The 20574-nt window shown below is 45.1% G+C and overlaps 1 non-coding gene across 1 annotated transcript; it reads right to left on the bottom strand.

Moving 5' to 3' along the window:
• Positions 1-16626: 16626 nt before the first annotated feature.
• Positions 16627-16764, bottom strand: LOC119949024. Its single transcript, XR_005457122.1, has one exon. It is a non-coding gene; the product is annotated as a small nucleolar RNA SNORA7 (small nucleolar RNA).
• Between the last annotated feature and the right edge of the window lie 3810 nt (positions 16765-20574).

Below are 20574 nucleotides of genomic sequence, written 5' to 3'. Positions count from 1 at the left end.
AATCAACAAGCCCTCCCTTCACCTCAACTTTCCCATACCCACTGAAATGTCTCTGAAACATTGTCCATCGTATGTCTCTCCTTTTCTCAAAGCCCTTCAACATTTACCCTTTTCCTTCCGCATTGACCAAAGACTTCCTACTAGTGGCTTTGAGGCTGTGCACTGATTCTCCTCACCTTATTTCTGGGCTTTCTTTATCCCTACTCTCCTCATCGCTCTCTTCACTTCTGCTAGGCTGGTCTCCCCCTAGCATATATGTCAACTTATTGTACATGTAGGAGTTAAAATGATGATGATGATGATGACGGTATTCATTAAACGCTTACTATGTGCCAGGCATTGTACTAAGTGCTGGGGTGGATACAAGCAAATTGGGTTGGACACAGTCCCTGTCCCACATGGGGCTCACAGTCTTAATCCCCATTTTACAGATGAGGCAACAGAGGCCCAGAGACGTTAAGTGACTTGTCCAAGGCCACACAGCAGACAAGCAGTGGAACCAGGATTAGAACCCATGACCTTCTCACTCCCAGGCCTGTGCTCTATCCACTACACCATGCTGCTTCTCGTAAAACAGGGCAGGTTGTGGTCAGAAGGTGGAGGGATGAAGCCACTGACAGGGGACAAGCTTCAGCCCGCAACCTTGGTGTCATCCTTGACTCCGCTCCCTCATTCACCCCTCACATCCAAGCCGTCACCAAAACCTGCCGGTCTCAGCTCCGCAACATTGCCAAGATCCGCCCTTTCCTCTCCATCCAAACCGCTACCCTGCTCGTTCAAGCTCTCATCCTATCCCATCTGGACTACTGCATCAGCCTTCTCTCTGATCTCCCATCCTCATGTCTCTCCCCACTTCAATCCATACTTCACACTGCTGCCCGGTTTGTCTTTGTCCAGAAACGCTCTGGGCATGTTACTCCCCTCCTCAAAAATCTCCAGTGGCTACCAATCAATCTGCGCATCAGGCAGAAACTCCTCACCCTCAGCTTCAAGGCTCTCCGTCACCTCCCCCCTCCTACCTCACCTCCCTTCTTTCCTTCTACAGCCCAGCCTGCAACCTCCGCTCCTCTGCTGCTAACCTTCTCACTGTGCCTCGTTCTCACCTGTCCCACCGTCAACCCCCGGCCCACATCCTCCCCCGGCCTGGAATGCCCTCCCTCCGCACATCTGCCAAGCTAGCTCTCTTCCTCCCTTCAAGGCCCTACTGAGAGCTCATCTCCTCCAGGAGGCCTTCCCAGACTGAGCCCCTTCCTTCCTCTCCCCCTCGTCCTCCTCTCTATCCCCCCATCTTACCTCCTTCCCTTCCCCACAGCACCTGTATATATGTATATATGTTTGTACATATTTATTACTCTATTTGTGTATTTATTTTACTTGTACCTATCTATTCTATTCATTTTATTTTGTTAGTATGTTTGGTTTTGTTCTCTGTCTCCCCCTTCTAGACTGTGAGCCCACTGTTGGGTAGGGACTGTCTCTATATGTTGCCAGCTTGTACTTCCCAAGCGCTTAGTACAGTGCTGTGCACACAGTAAGCGCTCAATAAATACGATTGATTGATTGATTGATTCAGGAAGGGAATTAGCCAGAAAACCACAAATCTGGCTCTTTTCCAGCTCTGACTGGAGAGTCTCAGGTCTTATCAAAGGCCTGCAAAGGGAGAGGCCACAAGTCCACCAGTGCATATCACCCCTATAGACTAGGCACCTGGGTCTCCTGCCTGGACCCCAGTTTCCCCTTGTCCACCTCCAACTGCTGGCTCATGTTGTCCCAAGGTCTGGAACTCCTCCCTCCTCTACACCCTCACCCCTTGTTCCCCCAAATCTGCCAGATTTCATTCCTTCTCACTTCCTCCAACAAACCTTTCCTGACTAATGATCAGTATCCTAGTTCTTTTTAACCCTTCAGCCCCCCCCACATGTATGTGTTCATTCATGTTCGTCTTCAGCATTTAAGTTTATTTGCATATTCAATGTTTCTATGTCTGTCTCCCCCCTGTTAGAGTGTAAGATCTTTGTGGGCAGAAAACATGTCTTGGGCTCCTCCCGAGTGCTTACTATGGTGCCCTGCACTCAGGAGATGCTCAATAAATATTACTACTACTAATACTACTACCACTATAACTAATGATATCAATTGAGTGTCTATTTTGGGAAAAACACTAAATTAAAAATTGGGGAAAAATACATAGGTGAGGAATAGACACAGTTGCTGACTCTTAAGGGGCTCACAGCCTAGGAATGAGTCAGGGGAGGGGTCTGACAATGGATCCATAAGGAAAAATGAAAATAAAAGAAACACCAAAGCCATTTAAAAGACAAAGCTCAGAGTCCAACAAGTCCACTGGTCAGAGAAGCAGCATGGCTCAGTGAAAAAAGCCTGGGCTTTGGAGTCAGAGGTCATGGGTTCAAATCCTGACTCCACCACTTGTCAGCTGTGTGACTTTGGGAAAGTCACTTAACTTCTCTGTGCCTCAGTTACCTCATCTGTAAAATGGGGATTAAGACTGTGAGCCCCCTGTGGGGACAACCTGATAACCTTGTAACCTCCCCAGTGCTTAGAACAGTGCTTTGCACATAGTAAGCGCTTAATAAATGCCATTATTATTATTATTATTATTAAGGGAGAAATAGGAGTTGCCTGGTGCTGCCAATGAGGTCATCCAAAGGCCAGTCCCAACCAGAGCTTCTCAATTTTCAAAAATTTGTGGACATCTCCACCAGCCATAAGCCGAGTCCCTCAAAGCCCCACAGGGCCACAGGGTCAGGGCATGGAGGAGAGAGGCCTCAGATGGCACAGTGGGTGGGCATCGGGATTCCCTATAGTTTGGCTCAGATGTTCAGTAGGACACGTGGCCTAGGAGTGAATTGACATGGCTTGGTACCCACTGAGGCTTTGCTGCCACATTAGCCAGCTTTTTTTCAGAACATTCCTGTTGGACTTGTCCGACTCATAAAACATAAGTGTTCTTCAGTCAAAAATGATCACCAGTTTGGAAAACACTGGAGGAGCGAGGAGGAGGAGGAAGTAATAGTAATAGTAATAGCATGTACTGAAGGCCCACCATATTAAATGTTTAGAAAGTTAGAAACAAAGAAGTAATACATTCCCTGTCCCATGCCAGCTTACTCACTGAACCCCAATCTTGTCAACGAATCAAAGAATGCAACTGAATTTACAATTCAATAAATATATAAAAGTGTGCCCAAGATGAGTATAAATAAGCCATAAGTCCTGTGTACTCAGTTCCCCCATAATGCCCATTTTAGCTAGAATTCTGTAAATATTTTTTTCTGCCCATGTTTCCCATTAAATCATAAACTCTTTCAAGGGAGGGTACAAGTATCTTACTTCAATTGTACTCTCCCCAGCTCTTAGTACAATGCTTCCTCTCCTCCCTTCTGCATCACCTATGTTCTTGGATCTGTACCCTTTAAGCACTTACTATTCATCTCACCCTCAGCCCCAAAGCACCTATGTACATAACTGTAATTTATTTTAATGTCTGTTTACTCCTCTAGACTGTAAGCTCCTTGTGGGCAGGAAACTTGTCTACCAACTCTGATATACTGAACTCTCAAAAGTGCTCTGCAAACAGTGATCTGAACACAATAAGTGCTCAATAAATATCACTGCTTGATCGGTTCACATGCAGTAGGTATTCAAAAAATACCAATAATTGATTGCTTGATTAGGAACCAACTAGGCAGAACAATTTCTCATGTGACTTTGGGAAAGTCACTCAGCCTCTCTTCCTTTCTCTTTCTGGAAGAGGCAGTAATAATGCAAATCAGTAGTCAGTTAAGATACCTTGTTCCTTTTATGAAGAGCATCTGATTACTAGTAGAAACTTACTACCAATGGTAAATGGTAACAATTGCTGGGACTCTTGCAATTTAAATCTCCCTGAAAATCATTAATTTATTCATCCAAGACATTAACCAGATCATTACAATATAGCCTGGGCCAAGGATTATGCTGTTTCCAGCGATGGCCCAAAATGTCCTATGAAGTTCTTAACTCTTTCTTTTGGTCACATTTTTTTTTCTGAGCAGGTGCAGAGCTTTAATTATCTTCTCTCTCCCCAATCCCCCAATCTTTTCTTTTATAACAGTGACAAGGAGAGGATAAAACCTCCTGTTTTCTGAAGCCTCTCCTGAAAACATGCATTTGATTTCAGCAGCTGAAACCTGACATCTTGAGTTAGGAAACTTGATTTCTTAATTGTATGTTGCTGTTTCGGATGGAATAGATGATTGAAGAGCACAGTCTCAAAACACCATTGCTCTAATATACAGCTCAGTTTGGAGGGGAGTAGGCAGAGGACAGCAGAAACTAATGAGAGACTTTTCCAAGGGTAGGACATTTCCTCCAGCTCCTACTGCTCCCTTTTGGGAAATGACTTGAATCTAGAAATTGAAGTAGTAGCTTGGTTAAAAATCTCAGAGATTTTGTTGATCTTCCCAAGCTTTCTGGGAATGAATTTCCCCAGTGGTCCTGCTGAATGTATGAATGTGTCACCTAGAAGCCTTGAAACCCTGACCCTGGATCCATTAGTATCACAAGAATGTAATGGGCAGAGTTGGTCATCTGGTTTTGCTTAGCACTGCCCTTCAATCATGCCACTCTTCTGGGAAGCATTCGGCAATCGTAGGCAGAGATTTCTGATTCTGTTTCCCTGAGTGATAAAAAGAAGCCATCTCATATCCAATAAATGTCTTTGACTCCAAAAATAAATGTTTGGCTTGGCCAAGAGTGAAAGAACTTGAACCCCAAAAGGAAAATTAGAGTTTGATCCAACAAGTTCTGAACTTGACCTGGCACATCCTTGCTCTCCATCCACACCACTGCCCAATACCCTTACACAGACAACGATAACCCAAAGAAACAAGAACAGAATCCAATTACAAATGCATAAAGATTGAATTTCAGTTTCCCCTTTTATTTCCCATCCTCCTTATCCCACTAGCCCCCAAGATCTAGAGGTTGCTTCCTCTTGCCTAAACGTTTGTACTATCTTCTCCCCCACCGTGACCATAATCCTTCCCAAGGAGGAGAGGAGTCTCAATGATCTTGGGTAGGAGAGAAGTAAGGAAGAGGGAATCAAAGATAAAAAACAAAAATGATCCTCAAAGACAGTGGGAGCTAAAAAATTCTAAACTGAAAATTTTCTGCAGACCACCTGCACAGTCAGCCTAGTCCGATTTAAACGTTATACCATTTTAATGCAAATAAAGCTTGAACTCCTTTCATTCCAAACCCCTGGGTTTGACCCTGGGCAAAGTCTTTTAAAAAAGACTAGCGTTCAGGCCCCAAAATTGCCCTGTAGTCACTGACCTTGGGTTCCGGTGTCAATCATTGATGCAAATACTACAAACAAATCTTTGACTATCAAATGATGAGGGATCACATGTTGACATCAGCTCACCTAAAGCTGATTCAGTGCCCATCTAATTGTTTATCAAACAATCCTTCCAATTGTTGATCAACCTGGAGAAGGTAACAGATTTACCAAGTCTAATCACCGGAGCAGCCTCCACCAAAAGGGATGGGACAGAATAAAAGGAGCCATCCCAGACTGTTTTAGCAGGGGATTCATCCAACTGCTGTTTCATGGAATTTGTCGGAATTGGATTCAGACCTCTAAAAGACAGGGGGACCTTCTACCACTGATGCAAGCTTGTCTGCAGTCAAAAACAGCAGAAACAGAAACGAATCCAATAGGCACCCCATTTAGATATGTGTCTTGCTTCCAAATATAATAATAATAATGATGATGGTATTTGTGAGGCACTTACTATGTGCAAAGCACTGTACTAAGCACTGGGGAGGATATAAGGCGATCAGGTTGCCCACGTGGGGCTCACAGTCTTAATCCCCATTTTACAGATGAGGTAGCTAAGGCCCAGAGAAGTAAAGTGACTTGCCCAAAGTCACACAGCTGACAATTGGCAGAGCCGGGATTCAAACCCATGACCTCTGACTCACCAGCCCGGGATCTTTCCACTGAGCCACGCTGCTTCTCTATCACAGGTGAACACCAATCAGATAGGACACATACATGGACATCTGTGGACGGGCACTGGAGATTGATCCTATTTGATCAATAAAGTCCCTTTACCAGCACTGGGACACTTACCATCCCTGTACCATTAGGGACCCACAGTCTAGGTAGAAGAGAGAACAGGTACTGAACCCCCATTTTACCAACAAGAAAACTGAGGATCAGAGAAGCAGTGTGGCCCAGTGGATAGAGAATGGGCCTAGGAGTCAGAAGGAACTGGGTTCCAATCTTGGCTCCGCCACTTGTCTGCTGTGTGACCTTGGGCAAGTCAATTTAACTTCTCTATGCCTCAGTAACTTCATCTGGAAAATGGGGATTAAGACTCTGAGCCCCATGTGGGACCTGATTACCTTGTAGAGAAGCAGCATGGCTTAGTGGAAAGAGCACGGGCTTTGGAGTCAGAGGACGTGGGTTCTAGTCCCAGCTCCGCCACCTGTCTGCTGTGTGACTTTGGGCAAGCCACTTAACTTCTCTGTGCCTCAGTTACCTCATCTGTAAAATGGGAATTAAGACTGTGAGCCCTATGTGGTACAATCTGATTACCCCGTATCTGCTGCAGTGCTTAGAACAGTGCTTGGCACATAGTAAGCACTTAACAAAATACCATCATCATCATCATCATCATCATCTACCCCAGTGCTTAGAACAGTGCCTGGCACATAACAAATACCATAAAAAAATCCAGAGAAGTTAAGTGACTTGTCCAAGTTCATAAAACAAGCAAAAGGATTAGAACCCAAGTCCTCTGACTTCCAAGCCTGGACTCTTCCCATTAGGTAATGTTGCTCCTCAAGTAGTACGGGCTGGAGAGAGGAAAGGCTGGAGGCAGGGAGGTCTGCCAGAAGCCTGATGCTGAAGAAGAGTCAGGGCAGGGTTGTCGACAGGTTGATTTCAATTTTAGGAAATGTCAATAATTGAAAATTGTTCAATTGTTCAACTGATGAATTGAGAAGCAGCAGGAGGTAGAGAATAGAACAGGGGCCTGAGAGTCAGAAGGTCATGGGTTCTAACCCCAGCTCTGCCACTTGTCAGCTGTGTGATCTTGGGCAAGTCACTTCACTTCTCTGGGCCTCAGTTACCTTATCTGTAAAATGGGGATTGAGACTGTGAGCCACACATGGGACAGGGACTGTGTCCAACTCAATTTGCTTGCATCTACCCCAGTGCTTAGTACAGTCCAGCACTTAGAATACTGCTTGGCACATAGTAAGCGCTTAACAAATGCCATCATTATTATTATTATTATTACAGTGTCTGGCACATAGTAAATGCTTATCAAATACTATTACTATCATTTGATTATGAACAGCAACTGGCTCATTTTCTCAGTGAATCGGCAGGAAATGAATTTGTATCAGCCACAGCCAGACCAGATTTTCCATTTCCCGCTGAACTTTCTAAGTCTTTTTTCTGGGCAAGAGACTTTTCTGAAAGCTGAACAAAATCCCAAGAGAATTTTATTTCTGTTGGGAATTAAGATTGTGTGCCCCACGTGGGACAACCTGATTACCTTGTATCCCCCACAGTGCTTAGTAAGCGCTTAACGAATACCATCATTATTATTATTTAAAAAAAAAACTGGGGGTCATGAAGAGAAAAGATTGAGATGAGGCACATACATTATGCATCCAAGGCCGGTGAAATTCTGAATCTTGGTTAAAAATTAAAGAATCACTAATTCCTACAACTCTCGGGGCTTCAGAGCCATACCCTATTGTGCATTCCAGAAGGTCCTGCATTTTAATTGGGTCATTATGCCTGGGATATTGGTGTGATGTGCTGATTTGAAAAAAAATCCTTGAACTAGGAACTTGTCAGACTGCAGAGGTTAGGCCTTCTTAGACTTTTTGTCCTATTTAGCCTCAGGTGTGTGAGTCTTGCTGCTCGATTCAGATTTGATGTTGCTGTTGATTTTGATAGAGCTTGATATTTCTACCAGCTTAGTTCAATATGCAAATCTTACCGTGAAATAAGGCTTCCAAAAGTCACCAGCCAGCAGTAAGATAACAAGCTTGAGGACATTCTCAGTCCTACCCAGCCCCGCTGCCCCCCTTTTCTAAAATACCATACAAGAATCAAAAATTAAAAGCAGAAAAGGACCCTTCTCCTGGAAGCACAACAATAAACGTCCCCTATTATAAAACTTGAAATTATTCTGTCTCCACCCTTAAGGAAAGCTCCACAATCACATCCAATCCTGGAGGCTGGAAGAAGCCTGAGTCTTTAGGGAAGGCTAAAATTTCCAAGTTTGACTTTTAAAAAAGAGAGATTTGTGCTCAGCCCTCTCTACTGGCAATTAAAAAAAACCTTCCATTTGTATAGGTAAAATTGAATCACCTTGATTTAAGCGAATGAGGGTTTTCTAAGGTGGATCATTTCAAATCAGTTCAATCCTCTGCTGTACACTGTGAAAGGATGAAAAACCTAGCAATCAGTCTAAACATTGTTTGAGAACTCCCTTTGTGAAAAGCATGCTCGCACAGCATGGTGAAGAATGAGAAAGAATTAATCAATTAATCAATCAATCATGTTTATCGTATGTGGAGCACTGTATTAAGTGCTTGGAAGAGTACAATATAACAATATAACAGACACATTCCTTGGCCACAATGAGCTTACAGCCTAGAGGGGGGAAAAGACATGAATATAAATACAAAAATTACAGATATGTAGGTAAGTGCTGTGGGGCTGGGAAGGGAGATGAACAAAGGGTGCAACGCAGTCAGGGCAACGCAGAAGGAGAAAATGGAAAAGAGGGCTTAGTCAGGGAAGGTCTCTTGGAGGAGATGTGCCTTCAATATGGCTTTGAATTGGGGAGAGTAATTGTCAGATATGAAGAGGAAGGGCATTTCAGGCCAGAGGCAGGACGAGGGCAAAAGGTCAGCAGTGAGATAGATGCGATTGAGGTACAGTGATTAGGTTGGCAATAGAGGAGCAAAATGTGTGGGCTGAGTATAGTAGGAGAGCAGCGAGGTGAGGAAGTTCCTGTCCCCAAGGCTCTCAAAATGGAATAAAGGAGACCAATAGGTTAGATATCCTTTTTTCCTTTCCATTTTCAATCATGTTTATTGAAAGGGTTCTGTGGACAGAGCACTGTACTAGGTGCTTAGTATAGTGCTCTGCACACAGTAAGCGCTCAATAAATACGATTGAATGAATGAATGAATACTTAGAAGAATATATTAGAAGCAATTCACCTTCTCTACCCTCGAGGCATTTACAATCCAATGAGGATGATACATTATTTACAATGATAAGCTATCATAGGGAGAGTATGGTGGGATGCAGTAAATGAATAAATAGGCTTGCCATATGCCACTCATCTCTATATTGATGGAGAGACAAAAGTGCTGAGCTTAGGGGTAAATACAGAAATACTAAGGGAGCCATTGGGATCAATCAAATTTAGGGTGGTGGAAAGTAATCAGGGAAGCCTTCTTGGAGGGAGTAGTATTTCAGGGGGATTTTTGAAGATGGAGAGAGCTGTGGCTTTGGGATGGTAGTCCCAGGCAGTAGAAACGGTCTAAGCAGAAGGACAGAGGGGAGAGAGTGGAGAACAATGGATGAATGAGAGAGTGAGGCAGACAGAGTGTAGCAGGACAGGACGGCCAATATGTAAGATGGAGGGCACTAGTAGAAATCAATCAAACAATCAATTAAGTACTTACTGTGTGCAGAGCACCATGTTCAGTGCACTATCTGCAGAGCCCAATACAACAAAGTCAGTATACACTTTCCGTGTCCACAAGGAGCTTACAGTCTAGAGGGGGAGACAGAAATGAAAATAAATTCCGGATATGTGCGTAAGTGTTGTGAGGCTGAGGTTGGGGTGAACATCAAGTACTAAAGGAGTACAGATCCAAGTGTGTAGATGATCTGGAAGGAAGAGGGAGTAGGGAAGATGAGGATTTACTTGAGGAAGGCCTCTTGGAGGAGATGTGATTTTAATAAGCCTTCGAAGTGGGGGAGTTCCAGGCCAGAGAGAGGGTGTGGGCAAGGGATAGGCAGTCAGATAGACAAGACTGATGTTAGTGCTAGAGGAGCAAAGAGTGTGGAAATCTGTAGTAGGAAATCAGTGAGTAGGAGGGGATGATTTTGTGCTTTAAAGCCAGTGGAGAGCCTTGAAACCAACAGTCAGGAGTTTCTGCTTGGTGTGGAGGAAAATCAGTGGCCACTGAAGGTTAGTGAGGTGTGCAGAGACATATGACCAAAGATGTTAAAACAAAATAATCCAGGTAGAGATGCGTAGTTTAGACTAACATGGGAATAGGCTGGAGGATAGGCAATCAGAGAGGAGGCCGATTCAGCAGTCCAGCCATGAAAGAGCAAGAACTTGAACCAGGGTGGTGGCTATTGGTGTGGAGAGGAAGGACTGGATCTGGGACAGGTTGTGGATAATTTATAGATAGTCTGATTGTGAATTAAAGGACATCCAGAAGTCAAAGCTGACCTCTTCTCTGCTTGTCCCTCTCCCTCTCTCTTTATACCTCTGCCTCTGTCAGATGTTCCTCTCCCACTTCTTCTGACATTTTCCTTTCCCCAGCTCTACCTCTTTCTCTCAGTACCTGCCCTTCCCTTTTCCATCTGCCCTTCTCATGTCTCCTCTTCACTTTCTCTCATATTCCTCCATTCCTCCATCATCCTCTTTCCTTCCCATTTCGCTCTCCTTCCCTTTTTCCATCCCTGTTTCCCCTATTGCTACAACCTCCCTCTGACACACGTTGGAATTCTCTCTCAAGAACAGTTGCAAGCCCCAGCCTCGCCTCCTTCCTCACTGCTCTCCGCAGTGAGTCTGGGCCTCTCTCCCGGCATTGCTCCTCTCTGATGATGCTTTTTCTACATAAAGGCCTGATCTACCACCACCTTCTGGAGCTCTAGAATCCACCCCTTCCTCTCCATCCAAAATGCTGCCACACTGATCCAAGCACTTACCCTATCCCACCTTGACTCAGTTCCTCACTGACTTGCTCCCTTTATTCACCACCAACCCCACCCATCCCCACAGCATTTATGTATATATCCGTCATTTATTTAATTAATGTTTGTCTCCCCATCTAGACTGTAAGCTCGATATGGGCAGGGAACGAGCATACCTATTCTCTCCCAAGCACTTAGATCAGTGTTCTGCACATAGTAAGCGCTCAATAAATACCATGGATTGATTGACCGATTAAGGCACTCAATCAGTTTGCCCCCTCCAACCTTACCTCACAGATGTCCTTCTATAACCCAGCTCACTCACTTCTTTCCTCTAACACCAAGATATGCACTTTGATACTCCCCCCAGCCCCACATCACTTATGGATATATCCTCATTTTCTGCCATTCCCCCTATCTGCAATGTATTTTAATGTCTATCTCCCCAGCTAGATCGTAAGCTCTTTGTGGGCAGGAATTGTGTCTACCAACTCTGTTGTACTGTACTCTCCCAAACAGTACAGTGTTCTGCACACAGTAAGCACTCAATCAAGAAAAGCAGCCTGGGCTGGTGCACAGGCCTGAGACTCAGAAGGGCCTGGGTTCTAATCCCAGTTCCACCACTCATCTGCTGTGTGACCTTGGGCAAGTCAATTAACTTCTCTGTGCCTCAATTACCTCATCTGTTAAATGAAGATTAAGACTGTGAGCCCCATGTGGGACATGGATTGTGTCCAACCTGAGTAGTTTACATCTATCCCAGAGCTTAGTACACTGTCTGACACATAGTAAGTGCTTAACAAATGCCACCAAAAAAATCAATACCATTGATTGATTGATGGATTGATCTCTTGATCATTCCCCCCATTCCCCCCACCCACATAGTCATTTAAAATGCCAAGACTCCAGCTACATGCAGCCACACTCCATACTGCAGCCATCTACAAATGAAGGGCAGCCCTCAAGAATTGGAGGAGTTAGAATGAAAGAATCATGGTGGGAATTACATTCAGTTTTTTCATAACATGTTTTCAGTCGATCGGTGGTACTTTTTGAGCACTTCCTTTGTGCAGAGCACTGTACTAAGCACTTGACATAATGTCTAAAATTTACTAGGGAACTAGGGAATGTTTGTCTGGTGGCACAACCCTGTTTATTTTTGGTATCCTGCAGAATCAGAAGGAATGGCTTGTGAACAGCAATTTGTGCACAGTATTTATTAGGCACATACTGTGTGCAGAGCACAGTACTAAATACTTGGGAGAGTACAATAGAATCAGTAGACATGATCCCTGTCTTGAATGAGCCTGCAGTTTCATTCATTCATTAATTCAATTGTATTTATTGAGCACTTACTGTTTGCAGAGCACCGTACTAAGCGCCTGGGAAGTACAATTCAGCAACCAGTAGTATTTATTGAGTGTTTACTGTATGCAGGGCAGTATAGTAAGCTCTTGGGAAGAGTACAACAGAGTTAGTAGATATGAGTCTTGCCCTCAAGGACCGTACAATCACACATGCGCATGAGCCAGGCTTTGGTACAGGTGAGAACCACAGCGTTAACACTGGGTTTTGCCATAATGCAACCCTCCCATTACAGGAGAATTGGGTGAACAGAAATGACCAACTCATGAAATGGGTCTGGAAGAGATTCTTGGAGGAAGGGTAGGGGAGAAAGGGAAGTAGGTTAGCCTGGCACGAGAAAGAAAAGCATTAGCCAGAATGCTGGCAGTCAAGAGGGCAATGAGAGAAAGGAGGAGCCTGATGAAGCCGAGAATTAGAAGCTTCATTTTAATTCTGAGACAACTGGGAGCCCCAGCGAAGCACTGAACAGGGTTGGCAGTGGATCAAAAAGATGCTTGAAGAAGATGACTGTTGCCTCCAGGAGTAGGGTGGATTGGCAGAGAAAGAAGAGGGAAGTGGAAAGGCTGGAGAAGAGGCTATTTTAGAAGGCCAGTCTGGAGGAGATTATGCTTTGTAGAGAGCTGCAGGAAGAGGGAAGCAGCATGACCTACTGGAAAGAACACAGGCCTGAGAGTCAGAAAGGCTTGGGTTCTAATCCCAGCTCTGTCATTTCTTTCATTATGAAATTTGTTAAACGCTTACTCTTTGTTAAACACCGTTCTAAATGCTGGGGAAGGTACAAGGTAATTAGGTTGGTCACAGTCCCTGTCCCACATGAGGCTCACAGTCTAAGTAGAAGGGAGAACAGGTATTTAATCCCCATTTTACAGTTGAGGGAACTGAAGCACAGAGAAGTTAAGTGACTTGCCCAAGGTCACCCGGCAAGCAATTGGCAAAGCCGGGATTAGAACCCAGGTCCTCTGACTCCTGGGTCAATGCTCTTTCCACCTAGCCATGCCGTTTCACCACTTTGCTGCAGGACCTTGAGCAAGTCACACAGTTGCTGACATCACCTGCTTTGTAGGACCTCCCCCACTGAATTTTTGGAAGAATCTGATGTCCCTCTCACCTTCCCCCTTCCAGTATGATTACCAGCACTGATCCTCAGAGACTTCAGGTTCCACACCGATGCTCTTACTGATCCCTCACATCTGTATACATGACATGAAGCAGTGTGGTCCAGTGGAAAGAGCACTGACCTGGGGGCCAGAGGACCTGGGTTCTAATTCCAGCACCGCCAGTTGCCTTTTGTATGATCTTGGGCAAGTCACTTAATTTCTCTGGGCCTCAGTTTCTTCATCTGTAAAATAGGAATTCAATACCTCCCTCCTACTTAGACTGTGAGCCCTGGTCTGTGTCCGACCTCATTATCTTGTATGTACCCTATGTGCTGTACTAAGCACTTGGCACATAGTAAGTGCTCAGCAAATACCACAGTATTTTGGTTACCTTCAGGTCAACCTCTCATTGACCTGTCACAAATGTTTATGCACACTAAGCACAGCACCATCTCTGAAATCCCAAACTTCATCCCTTATGCTTCCATCTCTAAATTACCACTTTCTGAGTCTACCCTGTTAACCTGCCACCTCTCCTACATCCTTTACCCTTCCAAAACTATTCTTCATCCCTGCCAAGACTCCAGTTTGGAACCCCCTCCACTTATTCCAAATTAATCTCTCTCCTGGCCTCCCTGAGACCCCTCCCCTCAACACCACCCTCCCCAGCCGACTCAACCCTCTCCTCTCATGTCCCTCTGACAATAATAATAATGTTGGCATTTGTTAAGCACTTACTATGTGCAAAGCACTGTTTTAAGCATTGGGGGGGATACAAGATGATCAGGTTGTCCCATGTGGGGCTCACAGTCTTAATCCCCATTTTACAGATGAGGTAACTGAGACTCAGAGAAGTTAAGTGACTTGCCCAAGGTCACACAGCAGACATGTGGCGGAGCCAGGATTCAAACCCATGACCTCTGACTCCAAAGCCTGCGCTCTTTCCACTGAGCCACGCTGCTTCTCTGATAGTCTTGTTGCACCAGGTTCCAGGCCTGGATGACAAACCCAGTCCCTTCCCTTTGACCCTACACTCACACAGTTGAGTGATCTTGGCAAAAAGTCAAGGATCAGGCCAACTTGTGTGCTTCAGATTTACCCTCTTTTGCTATAATTTGGTTCTCCCATCTGCGCAAAGCTACTCTTCCTCCCTTACTGACTTACCTGCTCACAGCCCCCAATGGCTCTTCCAGACCAACTTTTAACTTAACTCCCTTCCAAACCCTCAAGGGTCCCCACCTGCTGCCTCTCTCACCCCCTCAAAGCTTCACAAACTATTATTCATAACTCACAGACCAAATGTGAATTCTTAATAATAATAATGATTGCATTTATTAAGCGCTTACTATGTGCAAAGCACTGTTCTAAGTGCTGGGGAGGTTACAAGGTGATCAGGTTGTCCCACTGGGGGCTCACAGTCTTAATCCCCATTTTACAGATGAGGTAACTGAGGCCCAGAGAAGTTAAGTGACTTGCCCAAAGTCACACAGCTGATGATTGGCGGAGCCGGGATTTGAACCCATGACCTCTGACTCCATAGCCCGTGCTCTTTCCACTGAGCCATGCTGCTTCTCCTGAGGGCCATCTTCACCTCCTTAATATTCTCCCACCCTCTCTTCTTAATTCTCCTTCCCAGCTTTCTCCCAATAAAAAAAATTGTGGTATTTATTAGGGGCTTCCTATGTCCTATGCACTGTATTAAACACTGGGGTAGATCCAAGAAGAACTGCCCTGCCTCTTCTCAAAATCTAACCCTTTAACCTATTCTCTCAACCCCATCAGAATACTGTCTTACAGTCCACCCTCCTATCACATTGCTATCTTCAACCTCTCCCTGTCTGTCATCTGGCTCTTTCTGCTCCTGCCATTAAATACTAATGATGGCATTTTTTAAGCACTTACTATGTGCAAAGCACTGTTCTAAGCACTGGGGAGATTACAAGATGATCAGATTGTCCCACGGGGAGCTCACAGTTTTAATCCCCATTTTACAGATGAGGTAACTGAGGCACAGAGAAGTGAAGTGACTTGCCCAAAGTCACACAGCAGACAGTTGGCGGATATGCCCAAGACTCCATCCTACTGAAAAGGCTTCAACATTCCCATACCCTCCAGCTATCACTCCCATCACCCTGCCTCCCTTCTTCTCTGAACTCCTTTGTCTCTCCCTGACCCATGCAATCTGCATTTAACCTTCTTCACTCTTCTGAGGCTCTGCTCCCTGGATCTCCCAGGGTCTTCTAGTAAAAAAACAGCATGGGCCTGGGAATCAGAAGGACCTGGGTTCTAAACCCAGCCCTGCCACTTGTCTGCTACGTGACCTTGGGCAGTTTCTTAACTTCTGTGTGCCTCAGTTATCTCATCTGTAAAATGGGGATTAAGGCTGTGAGCCGTATGTGGGACAGGGACTGTGTCCAACTTGATGAAGTTGGATCTACCCCAGTACTTAGTCTAGGGCTTAACAAATTAAAATATATATATGTATATATAGTTCAAAGCCCTCCTAAAAAGGCTTTCCACGGGATATTCTCTGACTCATCCCCCCATCTTCCTAATCATCAATCAATCAATCAGTGGTATTTATTGAGTACTTACTGTGTGCAGGCTATGTACTAAGCACCTGGGAGAGTACAAGCAATACTGTAACAGACATCCCCTGCCCACAATGAGTTTACAGTCTAGAGTCTACTGCCTAGTTTAGAGTCATGCCACCCCATCCACCTCTTTAGCACTCAGGTATACATCTCAATCTAATTCACTATCTTCATCTAATTCATTTTGCAATTGCTCATTTATATCTCTCCTGTTCCCCTTTTATCTATTTTTAACTGGTATTTGTTAAGCATTTCATATGTGCCAGGAACTGCATTAAGCATTGAGGAAGATACAAGATTATCAGGTTGGACATAGTCCCTATCCCACAAAGGGCTCGCAGTCTTAATCCCCATTTTGTCTTGTCTTGTCTTAAATGCTGTTGAGTTGTTTCCAACTCATAAGGACTCCATGGACACATCTCTCCCAGGACGCCCCGCCTCCATCTGCAATCATTCTGTTAGTGTAGCCATAGAGTTTTCTTGGTAAAAATGGGGAATTGGTTTACACTGCCTTCTTCCACACAGTAAGTTTAAGTCTCCACCCTCAGCTCTCTTCCACGCTGCTGCTGTCCAGCACAGATGAGTTTTGACTTGTAGCAGATTGACTTCCATTCGCTAGCCACTGCCCAAGCTAGGAATGGAATGGGTATGCCACTGCTTGATTCTCCCTCCCATAGTCAAGACTGGTAGAGTACTGGAAACTCTCCAGATGCGATCTTGAGAGGGGAATCCCCATTTTACAGATGAGGTAACTGAAGCAGAGAAAAATTAAGTGACTTGCCCAAGTCACACAGCAGGCATGTGGAGGAGCGGGGATTAAAACCCAGGTCTTTTGACACCCAGGCCCATGCTCTTCCCACTAGGCCATGCTGCTGCTTCAATTGTCTATTTGAGCATTTGTATCCACTTGTCACCTCCATTGGATTGTCCGGCCCCATCATGAAGTGGCCCTGCCACTTGGGAGGCTTGGAAGGTTTGATTCGACTTCTGTCCCATGCTTTCCCTGCACCCTGCTCACATTCTCCTTCTGATCAGGAATTCTTTCCTCCTTCATATCCGACAGACCACAACTCTCTACATTTTCAAAGTCCTACCAAAGCCATATTTCCTCCAAGAGGCCTTCCTTGACTAACTTCTCATCTCCCTATCTTATTTTCCCTCCCTTCTGCAGCACCTATGTACTTGAGTCCCACTTCCTTAGCGCATAGGTACTCCCCCCATCCTCCACCCCAACGGCTCTTATGTCCATATCCTTAGATTTAGTTTCTTCTCCTATCTGTGATTTAAAATTTAAATTTATTTTTTAATGTCCACCTCCCCTGCTAGATGGTGACCTCTTTGAAGTCAGGGATCGTGTCTATGTGTCCTATTATATTCCCCTAAGTGCTCAATACTGTGGTCTGCACAAACACAGTAAGCACTCAGTAAATGCCCGCTGATTGACAAATGGAGTACTGAAACCAAAATATGGGTGACTGAGAAAGAATCAGAAGCTAAGAGTCAGTTGGCAGGCTCCTCTGTTCCTAGTCAATCAGTCAATCATATTTATTGAATGCTTACTGTGTGCAGAGCACTGTACTGAGCACTTGGGAGAGTCTTGTCTTATGCCATCGAGTCGTTTCCGACCCACAGAGACATCATGGACACATCTCTCCCAGAACGCCCTGCTCTCCATCTGCAATCATTCTGGAAGTATACCCATACAGTTTTCTTAGTAAAAATACAGAAGTGGTTTACCATTGCCTCCTTCCGCGCAGTAAACCTGAGCCTCCACCCTCGACTCTGTTCCGTGCCACTGCTGCCCGGCACAGGTGAGTTTTGACTTGTAGCAGGTTGCCTTCCGCTTGCTCGCCACTGCCCAAGCTAGGAATGGAATGGATATGCCTCTGCTTGACTCTCCCTCCTGTAGAATATAACAATATATCAGACATATTCCCTGCCCACAATGAGCTTACAGTCGAGAGGGGGAAGCAGACATTAATATAAACAAGTAAAATTACAGATATGTACATGAGTGCCCTGGGGATGGGAAGGGGGATAAATAAAGGGAACAAGTCAGGATGATGCAGAAGGGAGTAAAGAAAAATAAAAGAGGGCTTATTCAGGGAAGGCCTCAATATTAATAATAATAATAATGGTATTTGTTAAGCACTATGTGTCAAACACTGTTCTAGGCACTGTGGTAGATACAAGTCAATCAGGTTGGACATAGTTCCTGTCCCATATAGGGCTCACAGGCTCGATCCCCATTTTATAGATGAGGTAACCGGGGCACAGAGAAATTAAGTGACTTGCCCAAGATCACACAGCAGACAAGTGGCAGAGCTGGGATTAGAACCCAAGTCCTTCTGACTCTCAGGACCATGTTCTAGCCACTAGGCCATGCTGCTTCCCTCCTCTTGGAGGAGATGTGCCTTCCATGAGGCTCTGAAGCCCGGGGAAGGCTCTGTCAGGTATGAAGAGAGAGGGCATTCCAGGCCAGAGGCACATTGTGGGCAAGAGGTTGGCGGTGAGAGAGATGAGATCGAGGTACAGTGAGTAGGTTGGCATTAGAGGAGTGAAACACACGAGCTGAATTGTAGTAGGAGAGCGTGAGGTGAGGCAAGAGGGGTCAAGGTGATTGAATGCTTTAAAGCTGGTGATAAGAAGTTTCGGTTTAATGCACAGGTGGATGAGCCACCACTGGAGGTTCTCGAGGAGTGGGGAAACATGCCCTGAACATTCCCCAGTCACTCAAATCAACTTCTTGACAAGTTGGGCAATTCATCCATGTCCCCGATTCTGGATTTGTCACAACTAGAGCCGGTGGCTCTGCTGCGAGAAGCAGTGGGACCTAGTGGAAAAAGCATGGGCCTGGGAATCAGAGGACCTGCGTTCTAATTCTGGCTTCGCCATGTACCTACTTTGTGACCTTGGGCAAGGCACTTAACTTTTCTGTGCCTCAGTTCCCTCATCTGCAAAATGAGGATTCAATAGCTGTTCTCCCTCCTGAGACCCATGTGGGACTTGATAATCTTGTATCTACCCCAGCACTTAGTACAGTGTCTAGCACATAATAAGAGCTTAGCAAATGCCCAATTATTGGGAGGATGTGCCATAATAATAATGAAATACTTTAGTTTTTTATAGCATTTTTATTCTCAACGCACTCTCTCATTGCTTATCTCAATTTGGCCCTCAGGACAACACTCTGAAGTGGGTAGTAAAGCAGGTGTTATCATCCCCATCCTGCAGATGAGGAAACTGAGGCCTGGAGAGGTTAAGTGCCTTGCAGAGGGTAGCCGAGGGTGGCAAAGGGTAGACTTGAATCTGAGTGCTTCCAGACCAGCACTCTTCCACTATAAGTACCTAGAGAAGCAGCGTGGCTTAGTGGGAAAAGCATGGGCTTGGGTTCTAATCCCACCTCTGCCACTTGTCTGCCATGTGACTTTGGGAAAGTCACTTAACTTCTCTGTGCCTCAGTTACCTTATCTGTAAAATGGGGATTAAAAGTGTGAGCCCCATGTGGGACAACCTGATTACCCTGTATCTACCCCAGCACTTAGAACAGTGCTTGGCACATAGTAAGTGCTTAACAAATACCATAATAATAATTATTACCTAGTGTGGTGTCATACAAGAATGACGGGGAGGAGTATTTTTGTTCATTCACTCATTCATTTGTAATTATCAAGCAGCTCCTGTGTGCAGAGCTCTGCACTAGGCACTTGAGAAGAGAGGCCATAACAGTAAAAAACAAGGATCCCTGAATGTTTGAAGAGATAAGCAGACACAAACTGTACACCCACCATGGAAGCAGGTGGTAATGAATTGAGAAATGCCTCCTGGAGGAGGTGTGTTTCCATGAGGGCTGAGGCAGTCAAAGCCTATTCGGAGCGGCAGATCCAAATGGGGAAGGACTACTAGAGAGCGGCAAGGTAATGAGCAGCGAGTCATTAAAGGGAGAGACGACAGAAAAAAGCCAAGCCTTGGAGGAACAAAGGGTAATTGACTGTAAATGGCATTTTAGGAAAATTATGTGGGCAGCAGAATTGTAGGCCAGGTTGAAGAGGAGAGAGGCTGGAAGCAGGGAGGCCAGTGAGGAGGCTGAAGCAGCAATCACCCAAGAGATGCAAGAGCCTGAAGCAGGAAGGGTGCCAAAAGGGCAGAGAGGAAGGGGCATGTCCAAGTAACACTGTGGAGGAAAGACCAGTGAGATTTAGAGACAGGATAAATGTGGGCGGAGAAGAACAGAGAGGATTCAAAGATGACACTACGGTTGAGCACTTCCGGGACAAGGAGTTTGGGTGGTGTCAATCATTATGAGGAAGTTAGGAAAAATTAAGTTTAAAAGGGAATGTTAGCAATTATGTTTCTGTTATATTGAGTTCAATGTGCCGGAGGAACATTCATGCTGTCGTGAACAGGAAGCGGGAGGAAATGCAATATAAGGAAGGGCTGGGGTGCAAAGGATTTGGGAGTAATCTCTGTAGAGGTGGTAGCTGAAGCCATAGGAGCAGATAAGCTGCCTGAAACAATGACTATAAAAGGAGAAGAA

Source organism: Tachyglossus aculeatus, chromosome X3 (genome assembly GCF_015852505.1).
Source record: "Tachyglossus aculeatus isolate mTacAcu1 chromosome X3, mTacAcu1.pri, whole genome shotgun sequence".
In the NCBI taxonomy this organism is placed as follows: Eukaryota; Metazoa; Chordata; class Mammalia; order Monotremata; family Tachyglossidae; genus Tachyglossus; species Tachyglossus aculeatus.
Note: the sequence above shows the minus strand (reverse complement) of the source record. Positions and strands in the feature narration are given on the sequence as shown.